The 18,971-nt window shown below is 39.9% G+C and overlaps 1 protein-coding gene across 3 annotated transcripts in view; it reads left to right on the plus strand.

Annotated features, from left to right (window-relative positions):
- Positions 1-18,971, plus strand: part of SDK1 (sidekick cell adhesion molecule 1) — an 867,118-nt gene that overhangs the window by 548,574 nt on the left and 299,573 nt on the right. The window lies entirely within an intron of this gene.

An 18,971-nucleotide genomic window follows, 5' to 3' on the forward strand; every position in this document is an offset into this window, starting at 1 on the left:
GGAGGCATAGCACGGTTTCTTCGATATTGCCTAGCAAGCTAAAATGTGGAAGGCAAGGGTGCCTGGGTGGCTCAGTCGGTTAGGTGTCTGCCTTTGATCAGGTCACAATCCCAGGGTCCTGGGATCGAGCCCCAGGTAGGGCTCTCTGCTTGCCGGGGAGTCTGTTTCTCCTTCTCCCACTGCGTGCACTCACTCTCTCTCTCTCTGTCAAATAAATAAAATCTTTAAAAATATATGGAAGGTGTATCCTTCTATAATTGTGTTACTGTCTTCCAAACTGCTTGTCCTCTAACCAAAGCCAGTAAGCAGGGGTGGCCCATTGGGGTGAGGAACACTAGCCCTGGGGATAGACCCCCTGCATGAGTTTGGCCACTCTGCCAGCAGGCATGTGGGCCTGGTTACCTCTGCTTAGCTCCTCATCTGTCTCATGCTGGGAATAGTGACACCCACCTCACAGGACTGTGTGGAGTGTTCGTTAAGTCCATGTGAGGTATGTAACAGGGCCTGCCATGTAGTAAAGTCATTCCTATGTTAATTATTATTATATAATTATTATTCTTGTAGAATTACTAAGTACAGTGGTAATTATCTTACTATTGTCTTGTTTTAACTATTGTATATTATTATTTTTATTATTAATAAAAATAAGACACTTCAGAAATATTCCAAAAATTGTCTGATGGGCCGACTAAAAAAAAGAAGTGTGCATTATTAGTAGCTCACAATTGGAGTAAAAATTATCATTTTATTAAAATGCATTTAAAGCTTGTTAAGAGCAGACAAAGATGCTATCTACCATGAATAATAAGCTTTTAGGAGACAATGTCTTTCTTGAAGACATGATACAGTCTTTTTCAGAAATTGAATTATTTGGGTGATATTAACATTTTAATGAAGGAATTATCCTTTTTCCATATTTCTTAAGAAACTGATATTTAATTTCAGCTTCATGTTACTAATGTTATAAGTATTTAACATATTTAGAATCTCAGTTAAAGCTAATTTATGCTTCATTTTTCCATAAAGATAGAAGCATAATATTCTTCTTTGTAGCGTGTGTGTATCACTCTTGCTCTGTCATCAGTGTTTCCTTTAATGGAGCTATATTTGGAAAATACCAATCCCAAGGAACTAATAATTGAGATAAGTAATATCTTTGATGTGAAAACTTGCCAATCATACACTTCTGTGAAGAAGTGTATTTTTAAGAAGAGCCTCATTCGCCAAGTGACAGTTGTGGGCACTGGGGCATATGGACGTGATTTACGGGAAGCCTCGTCCTCATAGGTGGCCATGTGGACATGGGAGAGGTGGCCTTTGGAGAAGGACTGAACATCAAAGCTTAAGGGCTGAATTGCTTCAGACACCCCCTAGCGGGAGAAAAATAAGATTTAAAGCATTGTTATTAAAGAATCAGGCTATAAGTAAAGCAGTTCATTCTCATACCCCTGGCAGATTTTGACAAATAAGAGAAAAATGTGTCCCTAATAGGAAATACGTGTTTGAGGTATATTTTAAACTACTTAATGCTGCTGGGGCATTGAGAGCTTGCTTGTGGAACCGAAGTGAAGTTAATCTGGGTGAACAAAAGGAAAAGGAAGGGTTGCTTCGGACCAGAGCTCTGCTTTTCCTTGGACAACCAAGTAAGATTTCCTGGCTCCTCTTACTCATGAGAAGTGATGTGCAAGAGTGGGGTCTACTCTTGCTCTTTCCTGGGATTATTTAAGTCATTTTGAATTGTCAATTACAAAAATGATTCGGGCCAGCATCCTGTAGAAGCATGGAAATGCCCAGCCCAAGTGATGAGGGTAGAATGTCCCTGAAGGACAGCCCGCATGTTTGGAAGCTGCGGTTTCCTTGCTGTGGGTACAGGGCTCACCACTGGACACACATCGGTTGTATGAGTCTTGTAAAAGGCAAGGAGATACCGCTTGTTTTGTTTCTTGAAATTTACCTTGAAGGCATGCTATTTAAGGAAAGAAAAACATGTCTCTTTTGTCTTTAAATGCTATGTACCATTGTCATTTTTGTCACTGACCCCAGAGTCCTTCAGAGGGAATGACCTCACATGAGGGCCAAAGATTAGCTTGCAGTGCCACTAACTAGTTCTGTCCTCCGTCGCAGCAGTGTGGAGAAACGGGTGTGCGCCCTTTGGAGGATACCCTGTGCTTGTATTGATTTTGCTGGTGGGAATGACGGAAAGCAATCTGTTGTTCAGACTAATCTGTGAAACATTTTTTTTAAATATTTTATTTATGTATTTGACAGGCAGAGATCACAAGTAGGCAGAGAGGCAGACAGAGAGAGGGAAGGAGAAACAGGCTCCCTGCTGAGCAGACAGCCTGACTTGGGGCTCAATCCCAGAACCCTGAGATCATGACCTGAGCTGAAGGCAGAGGCTTAATCCACTGAGCCACCCAGGTGCCCCTAATTTGGGAAACATTTGCAGTCCTGAGTGTAGATTCTGGAGTTTTTTGCTCATTTATTCAACAGTTCTGGAGGGCATTTAGTAGGTGTTGGATGCTGGGGATATAGTAATAAAGACAACTGTCCTCAGGGACCTCACAACCTATTATGTTTCACAAACTTTGTGTGTGTGTTTTTTTTATCAAGTGATTTTCATATTGAAAGCTTTGCTAGAAAAATTTTCTAATTAGATTTTGTATATGTACGTGTAAATATATGTATTATTTTTATTTTTTTAAGCAATAAACCTTATAAATTTCTTAGTTTGAGAATAGAGATTATAACTCCAAGGAATAAAATACTTGAGAGTGATAGAGCAAACCTCACTTTCTTGGAAAACTCATAGGAGCCCAATCTGGTGCCGAGTTTTGGTGGAGGAGCAGGGCTTGGGAATCATCTGACCTCTATTCAGATCTCAACTCCTCCTCCCAGGCCTGTGAGTGCAGGAAGGTTACCGCAGCTCTTCAAGCCTAAGTGAGATGCCCCATCTGCAAAATGTGAATAATAAACATAACAATCCACACCTTACAAAATATGTGTGCAAATTAAATGAGATTATATAAGTAGAGCCCCCAGAACACAGTAGACGTTCAGTAAATGTGAATTATGTTCCCCTCTCTGCTCCTTGCCTGCAGTCTCTATACTTATTACCCGTCCCTATTATTAACTGTTGATGATGACTGGATATCCTAGGGTAAGATGGTGACCACATCTCAGAATACAGACAATGACAATGGAATATAATTTAAGGAATATTTGCTCATGAAATTTTAAAAAGAGCCATGTAACTCTGAGTGCCTGTATTTATTAGAAAACATAGAAACAGTTATGTTGCAGTATTTTCTTTTGAAAATACAGGAAGAATATATGAGGGGTTAGGTCAGAGGGCAGACTAAGAATCTACCATAGTCTTCCCCTCTCACTCCAAATAATAGAATCAAAAAAGAAGACAGGTAGATGATTGATATGTAGATCGATCAATAGCACAGATAGGACATAGAGGGATATATTATTACAAGGAATTCCTAGAGGGCAGAAGTAAGTGGGAGTGCCTAAGAGGAAGTCTACAGACAGTGGGAGAAGCACTAGGGGCAGAAGACAGGGAGAGTAGGATGGGACCCGGTGCCTGCGCAGGGAGCCTGAGTTCTGCCAACTCCATCCACAGGAGTCAGCACACACCTTACTTCTTCATCCCATCCCCCTTGGGCCCCAGATGCATTTGCCTGCAGGTGAGAGCTGTGCGTACTGGAGTGGGAGTTAAAGAATGGTGGGTTCTGCCATACACGAGGAGGAAAGGAGATCATCTAGGTGAGCATCCTGGCCAGCAGCACCCCATCCCTTCTCCCACAGCAGGATTCTCACATGGAATATCCAGGACAAAGATGCACATAACATTCAGAGTCACTGGGCATCTGGGAAGCCCCAGGAAAAAGAGACACAAACTCAGCAAAGAATACTCATTCGAGGAGGCACTGAAGAGAGCAAGTGGAAAAGACCTACAGAGGAGACACAGGTTATTGTTCTGGGAGACATACAAGAAAAGATTTCATCAGGAAAAACTGCACATCCTGGAAAGTAAAGACGGACTGTGGAGACAAAAATGCAAGAGATGGAGGAAACCAGTGGACACAATTGGAGAACAAGCTTAGGAACCCCCCTAGCATGTGCCACAGATAAACTGTGACATATGATGTAGGTGGGAAGAAGTGAATAGGCATATTTCTACAGGCAGCATTTATTCAGTAACAGGTGTTTCATGTCAGGGGAAGGTGAAGGAAGTGCTATGCAAAGTAATATTAAGGAATTTCCATAATCAAAGCAAAGCAAATTAAAGCATTCACTGGGTGCCAGTAGAAATAGCAACAAAGAAACCTCGCAACACAGTATTCTGAAGGAGCCCTGAAAGAAAAAATAGAATACTTCTAGTAGAGATTCTGAGGGAAAATAACTTTGCATGTAAAACTTTATACCATAGTCTTTCAAGTGACAAAGACATTTGTAGACAGTCGTGGTCTCAGAAATTTGCCACCTACTCATTGTGAAAGAATCGATAAAGGATATACTCCAGGAGCAAAAAAAACTATATACAAATGAAGTAAAAATGAATAAAGAATATGCTAAACCTATTATTAAATGTTTTGTATAGACTATCAACACAAAACAAAATTCCGAGAATTGTCAACAATGAGAAATATTGATGGTCTGGGGAGAAGAGAGGGAGGGAGTGCTGGAGAAATGAATAAAAAGTATACACACTTTCTTATCTTGTTCAGAAGGACACACCTACTGATTAAGTCTAGCCATAAGGAAAAAGTACATCCAAGTAAATGTTAAAATGTTAAGGATAGCCACTAGAAGAATAGAAACTGAATGGATAGCTTCCAAACTGGAGAAAAAAAAAAAAATGGAATGAATCACATCAATCCCAGAAAGGATTGGAAAAGAGGATTAAAAAAAAAAAGACATGAAGAAACCATGGGAAATAAATATATGAAACAAGATATCAGGACCACTACAAAGATGTGTAGTCTCAGTAAATGTAACTAATTCAAACTCACCTTAATGAAAGACAAAACCTTTCAGACTGGGTTTTTAATAAGCAGTTGATTATGTGTGATTTCTAAGGAATATCTCTCATCTCATGTAGGAAGGTCAAAGTAACCAGATGCAAAGACAAACGAGACAAATGTTAAGTGATTTAACAGTATTATATTAGATATTAGAGAAATTAGAACTCAAATCAGATGGTATTAAAAAGGACAAAGGATGGGGCATCTTGGTGGCTCAGTCATATAAGTGTCCAACTCTTGGTTTCAGCTCAAGTCATGATCTCCGGGTCTTGAGAGCAAGCTCCACATTGCAGTCCATGCTTAACATGGACTCTGCTTGAGATTCACTCTCTCCCTCCTCCTCTGCCCCTTCCTTTTCTTCCTCATTCTCTTTAAAGTAAGTAAATCTTAAACACACACACACACACACACACACACAATCGCAAAGATATTTCCTGCTGAGAAGGGATCTGCCAAGACACCATGACAGTCTTAATTAATTTGGTGGGTTGGACACCTAAAAATGGAAGGATGGTTTAGAATTACACTATGAAAAAATTCAACTCCCATTCACTGTTAAAGTTAATCAGCCACTGGGAGTAGAAGAAAAGCATATTAACTAAATAGAGAGTATCTAACAAAAATCTACTGGAAACAACTTAGTCATAAATTATTAGAAGTCTTGAGTTTAAAGACTGGATCTGGGCAAGAGTATCGGCTATTACATTATCCTGAGCACAGTAAATGAAATAATAGGGGTGGGGGAATAGAGAGAGGGGCAGAAAGACAGGAAAGAAAAGAGTTATAGGTACTATAAAGAGGCCAGAGTATCATTATTTCAGGCAGTGTGATTGCTGACACAGAAAATCCAAGATAATCTATTGGGGATTAGGATTTATGAGAAGGTCTTGAAAGATGCTTAGATACAAGATCAACATTCCTGTTCATCAGGAATAACTATTTAGAAAGACATAATAGAAAGGTAATAAAAATTAAAACATGCCATCACTATAGTAAGCTAAACTTTTAAACATTTTTTTAATAAACCGAACAAGAAATACATAAGAATCTGCAGAGCTTCACTGAAGATTTTGAAAGAAGGAACAAATGGGGTGGTAGAAAATGTTAGAGGATGGAAAACTCAATTATGTGAAGATATCAACTCTCCTCAGATTAATCTATAAATTCAGTACAATGATGAGACTTACCAAGTTTATTGAAGAATGAATGTGGAAGCCTTTAATAAACCCTCATACATCCATATGATGAGATACAACAGATCAGTTCTAGGTAATGAAGTAGATTTGTATATACGAGTATGGCTGCAATTCCAAAACTCTTTTTCTGTGGAAAAAAGAAAGTCATAGAATAGTGCATATAGTATGATTAGTTTACTTCTCTCTCTCTCTCTCTCTCTCTCTCTCTCCCTCCCTCCCTCCCTCCCTCTCTGTTTTTTTTAAGTAGGCACCACACCTAGCTTGGAGCCCAACGCGGGGATTGATCTCAGGACACTGAGATCAAGAGTCAGATGCTTAACCAACTGAGCCACACAGTCACCCCTGATTGGGTTATTTTTAAAAACACAAAAGAGTCCTTTATACATTTTATTAGTACATGCATATACAGATAAATGAATTGGGAAAGATCCAGAAAAGAATCACGCCAAACTGTAAACCATGGCTTTCTCTGGAGAGGGAGGATGAGGACAGAATGGAGAAAAATCTCAAAGGGATTTGAAACTCCGTCCAGAGTTTGCTTTCTACATAAAGCACAGGGTTTTCGGATATGCTTGTTTAGCAGGAGGACTTGGGGGAAATGCATCTAGGCCATCTTCCCGGAAGCACAAGTCCCCAGCACAAGCTATACAAAGGCTACGGAAAGAGGAAAGAATTTCCCTGTTAGCATAAGGTAATAAATTTGTCACATTGAAGCAGGAATGTGCAAATGTACTGTTTGGTTATCTAGTGTAACAGCTATCCCCCGTATTTAGTTGTTTTATGACATCACCTCTTTTTTTGCTCATGATCTTATGGTTCATGAATTGGTGCAGGACTCAGCTGGGAGGTTCTTCTCTGCCCCACCTGTTGTCAGCTGGGGGGTTGGGCTAGCTGTCTCCTTTTAAGGTGGCTTTTCTTTGGGATGTCTCATTCTCTGGGGCATTACTTATGGTAGCTGCAGGGTAGTGGCACTCGTATGTGATGTAATCCACTTATCAGTTAGATTGCTTTGGACATGAGGCAACAGAAAACCTCAACTCAAACTTGTTTTTAACTGTAAGGAGATTTGTAATCACCAAGTCCAAAGGCAGAACAGGTCCTGGTGTGGCTCATGGTGTCACCAGGGCCCCAGATTCTTCTTGCTTCTCTGCTCTGTCATCTTCGGCCTGCTCAGCATTGGCTTCATCTCACATCAAGGTGACGGCTGGTAGTAGTTAGGGTTTCATGCCTCCTCATCAGGAGATGAAACCACACCATGAAAATTCCTTCCCTTTTGCCTTATTAGATCAACGGCAATCACAGCCACCAGGGGAGAGCCAAATGGTCATTGGCTTAGACCAGTTTTTAGGGATTGAAATAATACTGATTAGCCAACCACAGTATCCTTGACACCTCTGTCATTACACCATGCTTATCTGAATAAATTCCAAATAAATCAAATTCACAAATGTAAACAAAAACACTGTGAATCCTTAGAAAATAATGGTATATGGAAGACCTTTTTAAGAAACAAAAATGTAAAGCTGTGCAACAAATAGGAAAATACTTTATCCCATCAAAATTTACAACCTCTGTATAATGAGGAGTCCTATAAGCAAAATTAAGTGACAAGAGACAGACCGGAATGATTACTTGCAACACAGTTGATATACAAAGACTTCATATTCTAGAAGTAATTACCTTGGAAATAAAAGTAACTCAAGGACAAAAATGGGCAAAGGATATGACAAGGCAGTTGATAAAAGGTGAATACATATTTCCACTAAGCTTATGCAAGGATGGACAAGGTCACTCTTCATCTAGAAAATACAAGTTAAAATAGAGTAGAAATTTCACTCATTAAATTGTTGAACATTTAAGAAGTTTGGTGATATCCAATATCCAGTCTGATAATACCTAGGGTTGGGCAGGGTTTAGGATAACGGAATTTTCAAAACTCTGGAAATTGATGTGTAGATTAAGGCAATCATTTTGATAAGCCATCAGCTCCTACCATAACGAAGGCTGGTTTCCCAAGCTCTATACCCCTTAGGTTCACTGCTCTGAGAACTACTTGGCATGTGACTGCAAGGCCATCTATGGAAGGCTCTTTGCACTGATGTCAACTGGAAATAGTCCTCGCGGTCCTGAGTAGGAGCTAGCTAGGCAAGAGTGTGTCCAGCACCCAATGTTTTGGGTGAAGTTCTGTGCGACACCGCACACCCAGATGGGGAAAGGTTCCTGATCCTTGCTCAAGTGAAGCCATTTTGTTTGAACAAAATGCACCCATTTCCTTTGAAGTCTGTGTAAGATCAGAGCATCTCCGGGCATCCTTGCTCTGGCGCTTACATCAGGTGCCTGCTGAAGGAGGGTAATCACCACAGAGACATTCTGGGGTTTAGGGAGTGCTTGTGTGCTTCAGCTGAAGAGGTTTCGTTGACCCCCCCTGCTGCTCGGGGACCACCCAAAAGAAACGGAATGAGTAATTTGAACACAAATGGGAGAAAGGAAGACTCATTTTCCTACCACAGAGCACTTCAATGTCTTCACCAGAAGGGCTGTCTGGTAACTTGGTGCTCGTTCCACACCCTGTCTGGGGCTACACTTCTTTATAAGATGCCTTCATGCGCCTGAAGTGATTCACAGAGATTGATTTGTAAAACATTCTGAATCAATTAAGGCTTTAATCAGCAAAGTAGCAAACTTCACATGGCTTGTGGACTAATTTTACCGTCTCCCATCAATGTGAACCTAAGCTGAGAAAAGAAGACAATTAGGAGGATGCAATTATCTGTCCTGATTACTGAATTAGGAGTTTGTGTTTATCTGTCCCGCTGTAAAGGTGGGGATCTTGCGTGGAAAACAATCCCAGCCGCTGGTGAGGGGCAGGAGCCTCCTGGCTCCAGGGCCCCTTTCCGCAGGGCCCCTGAGAGCGAGGGCGAGGCCCTAGCTGGCTGCTCTGAGTGACCAAGCACAGAACAAAGGCTCGGGGGAATTATTTTGTATAAAGTTCATGAGAGTGAGTTTCCAAAAAGCTCCTTGCCGATGGTGGTGGGAGTTTCCTGCACAGACATCTCATTTGAATTACTGCGTCTGCAGATCCATCCACTTGCACAATGATCGGGAAATTGGTTTCCTTTATTTAGACCAGCTCCCCACCCTGGCTGCCTGTCAGAGCCACATGGGAGCTTTGGAAAGTCCCAGAACCTTCCGAGAGCCATTTCATCAGGGGAAGATGCCAGGCGCAGGCACCTTGTTAGGCTTCAGGGTGCAGCCAGGATGGAGAAACCCTGGCTGAGGGAGCTTCTCCAGGCCAGTGCCGTCCGTCTGCCTGGTTACGACATGGAGACTGCATCTTTTTGGGATAGGATTATTTTTGACAGTTAGTTCTTTTCAATAAAGCTGTGTGTTAAGTGTGTGTAACTGAAGATAACTCCTGCAACCTTATCAGATTTTTTGTTTCGTAGTTACATGTTTCATGTTTCCAAATCACAAAGATCCCTTCCTCAGGTAGTGCTTCCCAGTTCTTGATTTGGAAAAGGTCGTCATCTGAGTTATTTGTTCAGCAATATCAGTGAATACTATGTGAGTGGCATTCCTTGTATGTACCAGAAAGGTCTGCCGTTTTCTGACAGAACTGGAGTTTGAATTATGGGCTGTGTATCTGAGGTATCTTCCCTTAGCTCCATATTCCAGAGCTACTAGAATATTCTACTCGGCAAAATGATGCAAACATGTCAGGAGGAATGCCGGGAGCAGGTGTTGTCCCCGGAGTGCCTCACTTCTCACATAAATGGACTTACCAGACATTTTTCTCTGAGAGGAGTTCTGGACAAAACTTCTTCCCACTCCTCACCATTTAAACTGCTGGCTTAGCACCTTTTCAGCACCTGATTGCCTAGCAAGTCCTTTCTTGAAAAAACTGTGGTAAAATATCCGTACCATAAAGTGTATCATTTTAATCATTTTTGCTTATACAATTCAGTGGCATTAAGCACATTCACATTGTTGTGCAGCCATCACTGTTCCATCTCCAGAACTTTCCTTATCTTCCTGAACAGAGACTCTGGGCCATTACAAATAAATGCCTGTCACCCCCTCCCTGCACTCCCCGTGACTTTGAATCAGCTTTCCATCTCTGAGTTTGATGACCAGGCACCTCATATAAGCGGGATGATCCAGGATTTGTTCTTTGGAGGCTGACCACTTACCTGCTGTCCTCAAGGTTCGTCCATGTTGGAGCAGGTGTCAGAATATCCTTCCTCTCCAAGGCAGAGGACTGTTCCATTTGTGCATATGCGAGCCACATTTTGTTTCTCCATCCATCCACCCGTGGACACTCAGGGCGCTCCCACTTTTAGCTCCTGCAAATCCTGCTGCCGCGCGCAGGGTTGCACAGACACCTGTCTAGAGCCTGCCTCTCAGGTCTTTTCATTGTGTGCCACCAGGTGGATCGCTGGGTCCTGTGGTTATTCTGTGTTTCGCTTTCTGAGGACCCACCACCCTGCCTTCCCAAACGTCCCCATTCCCACCAACAATAGGGAATTTCACTTCTCCATGTCCTTGCCAACACTTAATTTCTGTTTCCTTTTTAACCACAGTGGGCATTCCAAGGCGTATGAAGTAGTTGACTGACATGGTTTGTTTGGTTTTTTTTTTCCTTTTCAGTGTAACTTTTTGTTGTTGTTAATTAAGTTTCTCGTTTTAATGCCAGTAGAGTTAACATACAGTATTATATTAGATCAGGCGTACAACATAGTGATTCAACACTGGCATACATTGCTCAGTGCTCATCGTGGTAAGGGTACTCTTAAACCCCGTCACCTACTTCATCCAGCCCCCCACCCACTCCCCTTTGGTCACCATCCATTTGTTCCTAGAGTTGAGAGTCTGTTTCTTGGTTTCTCTCTTTTTTCTTTGTCCATTTGTTCTGTTGCTTAAATTCCACATTTGAGTGAAATCATATGATATTTGTCTTTCTTTGACTGACTTATTTCACTCAGCATAATATACTCTAGCTCCATCCATGGTGTTGCAAATGGCAAGATTTCATTCTTTTTATGGCTGAGTAATGTGTGTGTGTGTGTGTGTGTGTGTGTGTGTGTGTGTCTAACCTTTGACTGGGAAGAAGACTCCAGTTATTTGGAGCTGTGGAGCATTTCCAGCCTCACACTCAACCAAGCCTTCTGTGAAACCTGCAGTCTACAAGGCCTGCCTCCTTTCTGGGTTCTACAGTAGAAATTGCCTCACCTTTTAAAGGTAAATTAAACAGGGGTGCCTGGGTGGCTCAGTCAGTTAAATGTCTGACTCATGACTCTTGATTTTAGGCTCAGGTCATGATCCCAGGGTTGTGGGATCAAGACCTACAGTCAGGCTCCATGCTATTCATGGGGCCTACTTAGATTCTCTTTCTCTCTGCCCCTCTGCCCCTCCCCTATCTAAAAAAATAATAATTTAAAAAGTTTTTTAAATAAAGGTATCTTAAACAGGCACTTGAGTTGTAACTTCCCATCATTTTTTTCTTCTTCCAAAATTTTTTGTATCTTTTCTTCTGGCTTGCTTTGTACTTATAGGCCAATAATTAAAAAATATATATATTTTACATCATTTTAGTAAGGTTTTGGGAGTGAGAGAAAGTAAATGTATGTTAACAACAGTTAGAGTTTGTGGAGCCCAGTAAACAGGCCAAGTTCTCCTTTCAGTCTAAGTTCTCAATCTGTTGCAGAACATGACAAATGGGTAGAGCGGATAGGAGGTTAAGATATTATCTTTATAATTAGTAAAGCAGAGTTTAAAAATGTGGCTAAGATCTGCAGGGAATTGGGTTTCTTTAACACTAGAGCAAGTGTTGAACTTAGCACTTGGTGTTAGTTGGCCTTAGCACATGTGCTGCCTCCAAGGAGCGTGGAGGACCAAAACAGGTGTATGTCCTTGGGAGAGCCTGCGTAGGAAAGAGAAAGAGTGAGAAGCTAAGCTAAACATGTTGCTTATTTATTTTTCCCACATTCACGAATTAGGTAAAGTTCCACCTCTTTCTGCAGTGAGGGAGATAATGAGTAAGAAGAGAAAGAGACAGAGACAGATAGTGAAATCAGGAATGGATTTCTCTCCACGAAAAAAGAAAACAGAAGTGGATAAGACATATACTGTCCAGTAGGAATCCTCCATATTCAACAGACTATCCTCTGTTCCCTCTTCAGCTTGATGTCAGTTACTGGCATTTTGGGGTTCCTAGCCATGACCACATTCTCCATACATTTGTGCAGCTTCCCACTACTTCCCAGTGCCCTTTGACCATTTGAGAGAGAAAATGAGAGGAAGAGAGAGAGCATAAGCAAGGTGAGGGGCAGAAGGAGAGGGAGAAGCAAGCTCTCCACTGAGCAAGACACCAGATGCAGGCCTCGATCCCAGGACTCTAGGATCATGACCTGAGCTGAAGGCAGATGCTTGAACTGATTGAGCCACCCAGGTACCCTGGAAGGGAAGCCCTTGTAGTCAAAAGTAAACTACAAAATTTTAAACAAACTTTAAATATGCATTTGAAAAGCAAAGAGAACAACAGTGAACAAGGCAGCTTGCATATCTGAAAGGAGATTCTGATGCACATTTGAAAAGAAAGGGAGCCATAAGAATAGATCAGAAGACAAAGAGAATAGAAGATTATGATTATATTATGCTAGTTTATTTTTTAGATATTTTAGAATATATGACATACAGCCCTTTTGATTATTGGGAGGCTGATTTCCATCATGTGGAAAAACCAAATCAGAGCTTTTCTTAGATCTCAAACCACTTTGAAAGGTTGATTCATTCAGGTCTTCATTAATTCAGCAAGTATTGATTGAACATCTCTCACAACTCTGGCCTGTTTCAGGCTCTAGAAATTCTGCAGTGAGCAGGACAGAGGTGACCCTGCCCTAGTGAGCTCCCATCCCAGAAGGGAAGACAGATGACAAGCAAGTCAACAAGCACCTAACTTCAGTCATTCCGGAGAGTGATGCGTACTTTGAATGATGACGGTAGAAGCAGAGATGAAGTACAAAGGCCTCAGGAGGGAAGGGATTTGTTAGGTTAAGGAGAGAAGCCAGAGTAGCTGAGTTGTGGCTACAAGGGGGAGTGTAGTCTGAGATGATGAATGCTACACTGGGTCTCCAAACTAGCACACCTACGGGACATTTCATACAATTCAAGGGAGGCAGTGGTCTCCCCCCACCCAGCATCTGTGGGCCACAGATTAATTCAACGGAGAGACTAAATGTTGATTTTGGTACCTGCAGAAGCCAAGCTGGTTAGGTTGGGAGAGTATACCATTGTTCCATGTGTATGTTTTAAGGGCAGCAACAATGGAGAAGCAGCGGGGAGGGGGCGGGGGGAGTGGGGAAAGCTGAAGAATTTGAAATAGATCCCACCAGTTGTGGAGCTAGATCACCAAGATGGCACATGTCCCCCAAGTGGGGTGACCTGGCTGTGGGTTTCCTGCAGGGATTCAGACTGGAGGGACACCAGAAGGGTCACCTCCTTCCTCTGTCCTTAAGAGTGATGGGCAAGGCACTAGGGGAGTGTAGACAGACCAGTATATGTGGGTGTGGATTTTCATTCCTGGGGCTGACGGAAAAGCCATAGTCCCCCAAGTGATAATGGAGAACAAAGGCAAACTAAGGTTCAAGCAAACACAGAAAAAGTGTGTTTAGTAATTTTACCTTGTAGGATTCAAATGAAACAGGATTGGCCCTGGCCAGTCTGTCTGAGGAGACGAGTTCAAACCACCTGAAGAATAGAAGGCCTTCAACCTAGGAGAGAAAAAGTGGACTCCTCATTGAAAGCGTATTTTCCACAAGCACATTAAGAAAAGGGAATTTGATTATTTTGGTTTAGAGATATATAAAAATGCAGCTCCCTTTGATACATTTCTATTTTAAAGATGTGTTGATTTATTTGAGAGAGAGAACATATGCGCCCACAACCTGGGGGAGGGGGAGAGGGAGAGAGAATCTTAAGCAGACTCCATGCCGAGCATGGAGCTTGACACGGGGCTCAATCCCACGACCCTGAGGTCATGACCTGAGCTGCAATCAAGATTCAGCAGACTGAGCCACCCAGGTGCCCCTGATTGAAACATTTTTAAAAACTTAAAATACACTTTTTGATCTCTAGATTATTTTTCACCTTTGAGACAATGTTTTTTTTTTTTAAATTTTCATCATAATTTTCTTTAGAAATAATAGTGTGTTTTACTTCTTAGCTATCATCCATTGGCAATGTGGTTTACCACTGCATTAGCGTGCTCTTTTCTTTCTTTCATGGAAGAGATAAATATTTTTTGGCAGACCATTACTTATCCTTTACATCTTTCTAGAGATGATCAAAGTTCACAGATGACATGAAACTTCTCATATAAAACCCTATTTCATATCTCAAGAGTGATTTTGGTTCAAATGTTGAGCAGAATGTGAATCCTGGCATATTTTGCTGCCATGATGAAGGACTGCCCGTGGGTGGCATGTAAATTCAGAAGAAATGCCCAACTGGTGAGCCATAGGTCAGCCTTATAAATTGGAAGGAAATACAATCAAGTAACTTGACATTACCCACCAGGGATGTTACCATTTATTGTTTATTAATCAACAATAAGTAAACCTGTCACCAATCATTGATTCTGAAAAATGTGCTGCTTAGTTTACTGCAGTGACTGACTGGTACCATTAGAGCAGAGGTTTGTCTCAGGGAAGTGCAGCGATTATTAAATACCATCAGGCAGACCCTTGATATAATGAGATTAAAACCGTCCATACAAAGGAACTAGACTTTATTAAAAAAGAAATAGGAAAAGAAAGCTACCTTATCAAAGTTGGCTTTACAGACTGGGTGACATCTGGTTAATAAATTTGCTATTTTTGTTGGAAACATAACTTGCATTATTATTAGATTAAAAAATGTGAAAGTCTTCATAGCCAGATAATGTAATATGATCTTCTACTGTGGTCAAACCCTATTCTTTCATCTACACTTTTCTTCCACAAGTATCTACCCATATTTTAATTCTGCATTCTGTCATGATAAAAAAATCTAGACTTACATCCTAATATCAGACATTAGCATGAATGTAAACCAACACTCCTGTTGATGGTATTTCTTCAGAAACTAAGGGCACCTCTTGTGCACATATGTACAATGGCATATACCTTCTTGTCTGTAACAAAAGTTAAATGGCAAATACCCTGTTAATGTGCACGCATAGGCATGTTCAAGAGAAGCTATTTATAAAAAGGAGTTTCCTTTGGCATCATTTTAGCTTCAAGACAAATACATTGCTTGCCTTTGCTGCCTAGTATTCTGAGATGAATAATGGACTTGTACAATATCATTGCTCTATATAAGAAAGTATAAATTATTGTGTTACCTTGTTGAAAGGCAATAATATAAGAGGGAAATAAGTTGATTGACATCTCTCATTTGAGAAAAACAAAGCTAATTCTGGTCATTCTGTGTGGGGCATTCTACTTGGCTACAGAAGGCTGTCATTTGAAGATTTCTTTTGAAAAAGTAAGTGGAAACAAACAGTGTGCAGATAGGCATTGCTGTATTTTTACTTCTCCAAGATCTCAATTGGGAGCAAACCCCAGAGGGAAGTGTGGTGGCTAGGAGTCAGGGCCAGCTTCCAGCTTTCTGAAGTCAACCCAAATGACCCAAAATTCTACCTGCCTTTCTCATACCTATTCTTCCTCTTCTCTCCCTGCACACCCAGTGCTCAGCTTCCACAGGCCAGGTGGTTTTTCCTTGCAAGTAAGAAAATAAAGACACACTATTTTTAACTCTTCAAAATTTTAAAATTTTGAGACCTTACCTGGGGTGGAACATTGGCTCTCTGGTAGTCACCTAGGCATGGCAATATCATGCTGCCAAGCAAAAGGGAGGAGGCCTACAGTGTACAGTTAAATTAAAAGCCAATATAGCACTGCCTGCAACCTTTAACAAATCACATATGGGTTTCCTTTGTTCCCACAGAGAAGAAAAAGAAAGTGCTCTTTAAGTAATTTTATTCAAAAGAAATGCCATTTGATACTTATTGTTCCCTGAGTATTTGAAGGTAAACATCTTGGGGATTTATTTTAGATCATCTCTCCAGGTGTAATGTAAAAGGTTCTGTATAAATGCAGGACTGTCCTTGTATCATTAGAAGTAAAGATGATCAGAAAAGTAAAAAGCATTTAAATGTGCATTATTCTTTAATACTACGTCTTTGTCAGCACTCAGAAAAGTTTATGTAAACCTACATAATGCTTCACTTTTAAAACTCCATCAGGATATTATGATCTAGCGACCAGAGTTTCCATGAGTTTCTGATATATTAAAGTTAATGCTTTCATTCTAATAAATCAAATAGTTGCTACTTCTCATTTTTTTTTTAATTCTCTGGCCCTTTTGACTAAGGCAGCTGATTTCATTATGTGCCAATAGATGGTTATCAGGAATAAAACATTGTTTTATTGCATTGAACAAGCATCGAACTATTGCATTGAACAAGCAGAATTTAAGAGGGATATAATCATTTTTAGATAAATAACTTTAATTATGTTCTCCAAATATAATTTTAAAACATTATCCTTAGACTAGTCTTTCCCTGATTCCTTGAGGGAAATCTCCAGCCGGTGCCATTTACTTATTTTTAAAAGAAAGTAAACTTAATTTTAAGTAATTTGAGATTTATAGAAGAGGTGCAAAGTTAGTAGAGAGAGTTTTTATACACTTCATCCAGTTTCCCATCCAGTTAACATTTTATATAACCATAATACATTTATCAAAACTAAGAAATTAACATTGGTGCATCACCATTAACTAAAACATAATTTAATCAGATTTCATTTATTTTTCCACTTACATTCTTTTTCTGTTGCAGTGTCCACTCCAGGCTATTACATTGTACTTAATTTTTATGTCTACTTTGTCTCTTCCAATCTGTAATAGTTTCTCATTCCTCCCTTGTTTTTCATGATCTTGATATTTTGGAACTGTACTAGTCAGATATTTGTAGAGATTAGTTGATTGACAGTGAATTGTGTCTTTAGATCAGATTAGAAAGGTCATGATCCCAGAATTGGGATTGAGCCCTACATCAGGCTCACTGCGTGGTGGGAAGCCTGCTTCTCCCTCTCCCACTCCCCCTGCTTGTGTTCCCTCTCTCACTAATAAATAAAATCTTTAAAAAAAAAAAAAAAAACAATCGGGCACCTGGATGGCTCAGTGGGTTAAGCCGCTACCTTCAGCTCAGGTCATGATCTCAGGGTCCTGGGATCGAGTCCCACATTGGGCTCTCTGTTCAGCAGGGAGCCTGCTTCCCTCTCTCTCTCTCTCTCTCTGCCTGCCTCTCTGTCTACTTGTGATCTCTCTCTGTCAAATAAATAAATGAAATCTTTTTAAAAAATTACAACTACAAATACGATTTTGTTAATAGATATAAAACTATTCAGGTGTTCTTTTTTTTTTTTTTTTGAGTGAGTTTTGGTGGTTTGTTTCTTTCAAGGAATTGGTCCTTAAAAATTCTAAATTGCCAAATTTATTGGCATAGAATTGTTTGTGGTATTTTTTTATTATCCTTTAAGTATAGGATATCAACACTGATGTTTCCTCTTTTACTCAGTATTTGTAATTTGTGTCTTCTCTTTTTTTTCTCTATCAGCTTGGCTAGAAGTTTATCACTTTTATTGATATTTTCAAAAAAACAGGTTTTGGTTTCATTGATTATATACAGCTTTTCTGAAAACTTTTGTCATGGCTGTTATAGAGTCTACAATATACATTTTCAAATAATTTGAGTCAAACTTCAAATATATATACTATTTCACATATAGTATAATCTTAAAACAGAATATTCCCAATTCCTCCTTCTCATCTCTTTTACTATTATTATCATATATTTAATTTTAAATATGCTATCAACATACAATATATTGTTGCTATTACAGCTTTATACAGTCACTGGTATTTTAGATAACTTAAAAATAAGAAAAGGCACCCTATTTTATTTTACCTTCATTTATTTCTTTGCTGATGCTCTTTACTTCTTTGTGTATATCAAAGTTCCTGATCTGTATCATATTATGCCTGAAGAATGTTCTTTAATGTTTCTTATATCACAGGTCTTCTGGCAATAAATTCCCTGAGTTTTGGAGGTGGGGGTTGTTTGTTTGTTTTTCTTTAAAAGGTCTTTGTTTCTTCTCTTTTGGAGGAGAGTTTCACTGGGTATAGAATTCTATGCTGATGTGTTTTTCTCTCAAAATTTCATGTAATTCCGTTGTTGTCTTGTTTTTCTGGTTTCTGACAAGAAGCTTTCTGTGTTTCTTATCTTGGTCCTCTACATGTAATGTCTTTTCCCTCTTCTTCGAGATTTTTTGACTTTTGTTTTCAGCAGTTTGAATATGATATCTAGAGGTTTTGTATTGTCTTTATGTTTTTTGATGTTCTCTGAGCTTCCTGGATCTATAGTTTGGAGCCTGTCGCTAATTTTGGAAAATGTGTGGCCATTATTCAACTGTTTCTTCTCTTTTCCTTCTGTCTTTATTATTTAAACTTTGTGTGTGTTAGATTGCTTATATTCTCCCACAATTCTTGCATGCTTTCTTCTGCTTTATTCACCTTTTTTTCTGTCTTTAAATTTCCATTTTGGTGATTGCTATTCTATTGATCACTCTTAGAGTTCAGTAGTCTTTTCTTTCAGAGGTACTCCTGAGCATTCTTCATTACCATAATTTTTTTATTTCTA

The sequence above is a fragment of the Mustela lutreola genome, chromosome 17, assembly GCF_030435805.1.
Source record: "Mustela lutreola isolate mMusLut2 chromosome 17, mMusLut2.pri, whole genome shotgun sequence".
NCBI classification, from domain to species: Eukaryota; Metazoa; Chordata; class Mammalia; order Carnivora; family Mustelidae; genus Mustela; species Mustela lutreola.